Below are 6,000 nucleotides of genomic sequence, written 5' to 3' on the forward strand. Positions count from 1 at the left end.
CTGATCACAGCTACTCCAGGGCCTCTTGGGTTGAGGAGTCATTCTCTTCTAACCTGATCACAGCTGCTCCAGGGCCTCTTGGGTTGAGGAGTCATTCTCTTCTAACCTAATCACAAACAAAGACAAGATTCAAACAAATAAACATGATGGTCCAACATAATAGGGGACGGGGGGGGGGGTATAGGGAAGGTAGGGGAGAGGAGGGGGGGTATAGGGAAGGTAGGGGAGAGGAGGGGGTATAGGGAAGGTAGAGGAGAGGAGGGGGTATAGGGAAGGTAGGGGAGAGGAGGGGGTATAGGGAAGGTAGGGGAGAGGAGGGGGTTATGGGGAAGGTAGGGGAGAGGAGGGGTATAGGGAAGGTAGGGGAGAGGAGGGGGGTATAGGGAAGGTGGCAGAGAGGAGGGGGTATAGGGAAGGTAGGGGAGAGGAGGGGTATAGGGAAGGTAGGGGAGAGGAGGGGGTATAGGGAAGGTAGGGGAGAGGAGGGGGTATAGGGAAGGTAGGGGAGAGGAGGGGGGTATAGGGAAGGTAGGGGAGAGGAGGGGGGCATAGAGAAGGTAGGGGAGAGGAGGGGGCATAGTGAAGGTAGGGGAGAGGAGGGGTATAGGGAAGGTAAGGGAGAGGAGGTGGGGGCACAGGGAAGGTAGGGCAGAGGAGGGGGGATAGGGTAAGATAGGGAGAGGAAGGGGGGTATAGGGAAGGTAGGGGAGAGCAGGGGGTATAGGGAAGGTAGGGGAGAGGAGGGGGTATAGGGAAGGTAGGGAGAGGAAGGGGGGTATAGGGAAGGTAGGGGAGAGGAGGGGGTATAGGGAAGGTAGGGGAGAGGAAGGGGGGCATAGGGAAGGTAGGGGAGAGGAGGGGGTATAGGGAAGGTAGGGGAGAGGAGGGGGGTATAGGGAAGGTAGGAGAGAGGAGGGGGTATAGGGAAGGTAGGGGAGAGGAAGGGGGTATAGGGAAGGTAGGGGAGAGGAGGGGGGGTATAGGGAAGGTAGGGGAGAGGAGGGGGGTATAGGGAAGGTAGGGGAGAGGAGGGGTATAGGGAAGTTAGGGGAGAGGAGGGGGTATAGGGAAGGTAGGGGAGAGGAGGGGGTATAGGGAAGGTAGGGGAGAGGAGGGGGTATAGGGAAGTTAGGGGAGAGGAGGGGGGACTTCCTCCATGTCAGGTAAGCAGCCTCCAAGTCTACCCTCACCAACTGACCAGACTGAGTGAGTTCTGAACATCCCTCTCTGTCCTCTGATGCTGCGTCCAAGTCTTCTTGGGTCTTTCTGGTGTCTCTGTCTTGATTTTTTCAGTTCTTTCCCAGGCTGCCTGAAAAACACATAAAGATGGAACATTCATAAGAGTTATAAACTATCAAAATAAAGAGAGTCCCACACTCCATATATAAACTCCCAGTCATTTATTGGGTATTTACCATTGTTTCAGCATCACTGTGCCTTCTACAGGGTGATGTCATCAATACTTGAACCAGGTTATGTAGACGAACAGTGCAATTAGTGCAACCAATGACAATAGAGAGGGGTGTGTCATAATGATTAAGTTAATTACAATGAATTAATGAAACTGTTAACCTCTATGTGCTAGGTGGGACGCTTGCGTCCCACCTACGTAACAGCCACTGCCAGCCTGTGGCGCGATTTTCAAAACCTTAAAAATCCTATTACTTCAATTTCTCAAACATATGACTATTTTACAGCCATTTAAAGACACGACTCTCGTTAATCTAACCACACTGTCCGATTTCAAAAAGGCTTTACAACGAAAGCAAAACATTAGATTATGTCAGCAGAGTACCAAGCCAGAAATAATCAGACACCCATTTTTCAAGCCAGCATATAATGTCACCAAAACCCAGAAGACAGCTAAATGCAGCACTCACCTTTGATGATCTTCATCAGATGACAACCCTAGGACATTATGTTATACAATACATGCATGTTTTGTTCAATCAAGTTCATATTTATATCAAAAAACAGCTTTTTACATTAGCATGTGACGTTCAGAAAAAGCATACCCCCCGCAAACTTCCGGGGAAATTACTAACAGTTTGCTAAATTACTCACGATAAACGTTCACAAAAAGCATAACAATTATTTTAAGAATTATAGATACATTACTCCTCTATGCACTCGATATGTCCGATTTTAAAATAGCTTTTCGGATGAAGCCCATTTTGCAATATTCTAAGTACATAGCCCAGCCATCACGGCTAGCTATTTAGACACCCGGCAAGATTAGCCTTCACCATAATAACATTTCCTATAAGAAAAATGTTCTTACCTTTCCTGTTCTTCGTCAGAATGCACTCCCAGGACTTCTACTTCAATAACAAATATAGGTTTGGTCCCAAATAATCCATAGTTATATCCAAATAGCGTCGTTTTGTTCGTGCGTTCTAGACACTGTACGAATGGTAATCCACGGTGGTGCGCATGCCGCATGGCGTGACAAAAAATGTCTAAATATTCCATTACCGTACTTCGAAGCATGTCAACCGCTGTTTAACCTCTCTGGGCTAGGCGGGACGAATTCGTCCCACCTACGTAACAGCCACTGGCAGCCTGTGGCGCGATTTTCAAAACCTTAAAAATCCTATTACTTCAATTTCTCAAACATATGACTATTTTACAGCTATTTAAAGACAAGACTCTCGTTAATCTAACCACACTGTCCGATTTCAAAAAGGCTTTACAACGAAAGCAAAACATTAGATTATGTCAGCAGAGTACCAAGCCAGAAATAATCAGACACCCATTTTTCAAGCCAGCATATAATGTCACCAAAACCCAGAAGACAGCTAAATGCAGCACTCACCTTTGATGATCTTCATCAGATGACAACCCTAGGACATTATGTTATACAATACATGCATGTTTTGTTCAATCAAGTTCATATTTATATCAAAAACCAGCTTTTTACATTAGCATGTGACGTTCAGAACTAGCATACCCCCCGCAAACTTCCGGGGAATTCGCTAACATTTTACTAAATTACTCACGATAAACGTTCACAAAAAGCATAACAATTATTTTAAGAATTATAGATACAGACCTCCTCTATGCACTCGATATGTCCGATTTTAAAATAGCTTTTTGGTGAAAGCACATTTTGCAATATTCTAAGTACATAGCCCAGGCATCACGGGCTCGCTATTTAGACACCCGGCAAGTTTAGCACTCACCATAATCATATTTACTATTATAAAAGTTTCATTACCTTTTGTTGTCTTTGTCAGAATGCACACCCAGGACTGCTACTTCAATAACAAATGTTGGTTTGGTCCAAAATAATCCATCGTTATATCCGAATAGCGGCGTTTTGTTCGTGCGTTCCAGACACTATCCGAAATAGTAAAGAAGTGTCGCGCGCATGGCGCAATTCGTGACAATAAAATTCTAAATATTCCATTACCGTACTTCGAAGCATGTCAACCGCTGTTTAAAATCAATTTTTACGACATTTTTCTCGTAGAAAAGCGATAATATTCCGACAGGGAATCTCCTTTTCGGCAAACAGAGGAAAAAATCCCAAAGGCGGGGGCGGTCGGGGTCACGAGCATAAGCCCAGTGTCCCTTGATCGGCCACTTGAGAAAGGCGATAATGTGTTTCAGCCTGGGGCTGGAATGACGACATTCTGTTTTTTCCCGGGCTCTGAGCGCCTATGGACGACGTGGGAAGTGTCACGTTAGAGCAGAGATCCTTAGTAAATGATAGAGATGGAAAATAAGTTCAAGAAATGGTCAGACAGGCCACTTCCTGTAAAGGAATCTCTCAGGTTTTGACCTGCCATTTGAGTTCTGTTATACTCACAGACACCATTCAAACAGTTTTAGAAAATTTAGGGTGTTTTATATCCATATGTAATAAGTATATGCATATTCTAGTTACTGGGTAGGAGTGGTAACCAGATTAAATCGGGTATGTTTTTTATCCAGCCGTGTCAATACTGCCCCCTATCCTAAACAGGCTAAAATACATGAGAGCCTTGTGTCAAAAGGGTGGGCCAGGAGGAGCGCAAGATAGAGAGCAGAAGGTAAGAATCACATAATAAGTCAGGATTGAGAGAAGATAGAAGTGATACAGAATTGTTAGATAACAGTTACTGAGTGGAGAGCAGCATAGTTAAGTTTTAGGCAGGTATAGATGCAAACTGAATTGTAGAAGTGAGAACTTAACCTGGGGTCCACTTAGACGTGGGGCCCGATTAATGCCAGGATGATTTGTTTTTAAATTAGGAACAGGAAGAAGAGTTAAAAGCGGTACCCTCCATGTTAGGGTCCCAAGGACCTATTGATGTGGGGTTAATTAAAGGAGTTATTTTAGTATAAGTAGTCCTGAAGTCAAATTTGAGATTTTATTAAAAGTAATTATTAGTAATTTAGGAAAATTTGGGCAGAGCCATGTGTCAAAAGGGGGGATAGTAGAGCAGGTTCGGAAACACTTTGTGGCCTATTGGATAACGAACTACTTAAAAAAACATTTTTTTTTATAGATAAGTATATTAAATGGGAAGAAGCGGTCCCAACTTACTGGTTGGACACGATTAGGGTAGTTGATTTACTAGGATCTATCTCTTTAAATAATGGATTACATTTTAGCTGATCAGGTAAACCATATAGAATGCCAGAGTTAGGGAGGCCAGAACAGGTAGACATAGAAGTTGAAGATATACTAACAGAACACATGGTTAACCAAACCCGTATGTCCGAGACTTTGTGTCCAACAGGTGAATTACAGTAGAAGATGATTCACTCAATCCAACCAGGAGACTGGGTGTGGATCCAGTCCCTGAGGAGAAAAGAACTGGAAGCAGCCATGGTGGGAGGGCCCATATCAAGTGTTCCTGGTAATAGCCTTCGCGGTGAGAATAGCTGAAAGAGCTACCTGGGTTCATATCACACAATGCGGGAGGGTAAGACACACTGACACTGTCGAACAATCACAGAGTTAGGAGAAGAACCGAATACCAATAAGGTTCGGGGGTTACCTCTCTAACGAAGATTCCCTAACCCGCCCGATACTCACTGTGTGCGTTCATAGAAGTGAAAGTTTGGGTTAGCCTCTAGCCAGTGATATATTCACCGGGAGGGGGTGGGGCTTTACAGGGGTACTGGTCAGTCTGAGCTGTCTGATTGTGTAAGCCATATTCCTAATACACCATGAACCACTCGAGAAGTCAGAAAGTGGTAACTTGACCCATAGTGTAGAAGATGAGGAGTTTTTATGGCCTAGGTACAAAAGGTCACTCGATCTGGATAAAAAGGAAGTGAGAGTAGAGTTAGGGAAGGATGTCTCAATAGAGTTCTCTGCAGACCAAATGGGGTCCCTAACCTCCTGGCAGTCTAGGACTCGGACTTCATGGGGAAGATATGTGTAGATCCCGGTGTAACTCATGGAATCAGGTCATAGCTCACACAGAGAGAGAAGGCTATGTCTATCCACACACCCAATATAGAAACAGATGGTGTATAGTGAAAGCCAGGGTTTTTGACTGCAATCCAGAGCAAGGGAAGTATTGCTTGAAGATAGGAATGACCAATTAACCTCTTGGGGCTAGGTGGGACGCTAGCGTGCCACCCGTGGTGCACTCCATCAACAGCAGGTGCATTTCAAGAGCGGCAAATTTGAATCCAAATAAATGTCAAAATTCCAATTTTTCAAAAATACAACTATGTTACACCATTTGAAAGATAAACATCTCCTTAATCTAACCACGTTTTACGATTTCAAAAAGGTTTTACGGCGAAAGCATAAATTTAGAGTATGTTAGGACAGTACATTTACAAGAGTTGTGTGTAATGTTTTGTCAAGTCAAAGACAGGGTCACCAAAACCATAAAACCAGCTAAAATGATACACTAACCTTTTACAATCTCCATCAGATGACACTCCTAGGACATTATGTTAGACAATGCATGCATTTTTAGTTCTATCAAGTTCATATTTATATACAAAAACAGCGTTTTACTATGGCATTGATGTTGAGGAAATCGTTTCCCT

Source organism: Salmo salar, unplaced genomic scaffold, assembly GCF_965601325.2.
Source record: "Salmo salar unplaced genomic scaffold, fSalSal1 ptg000536l, whole genome shotgun sequence".
Taxonomy (NCBI): domain Eukaryota; kingdom Metazoa; phylum Chordata; class Actinopteri; order Salmoniformes; family Salmonidae; genus Salmo; species Salmo salar.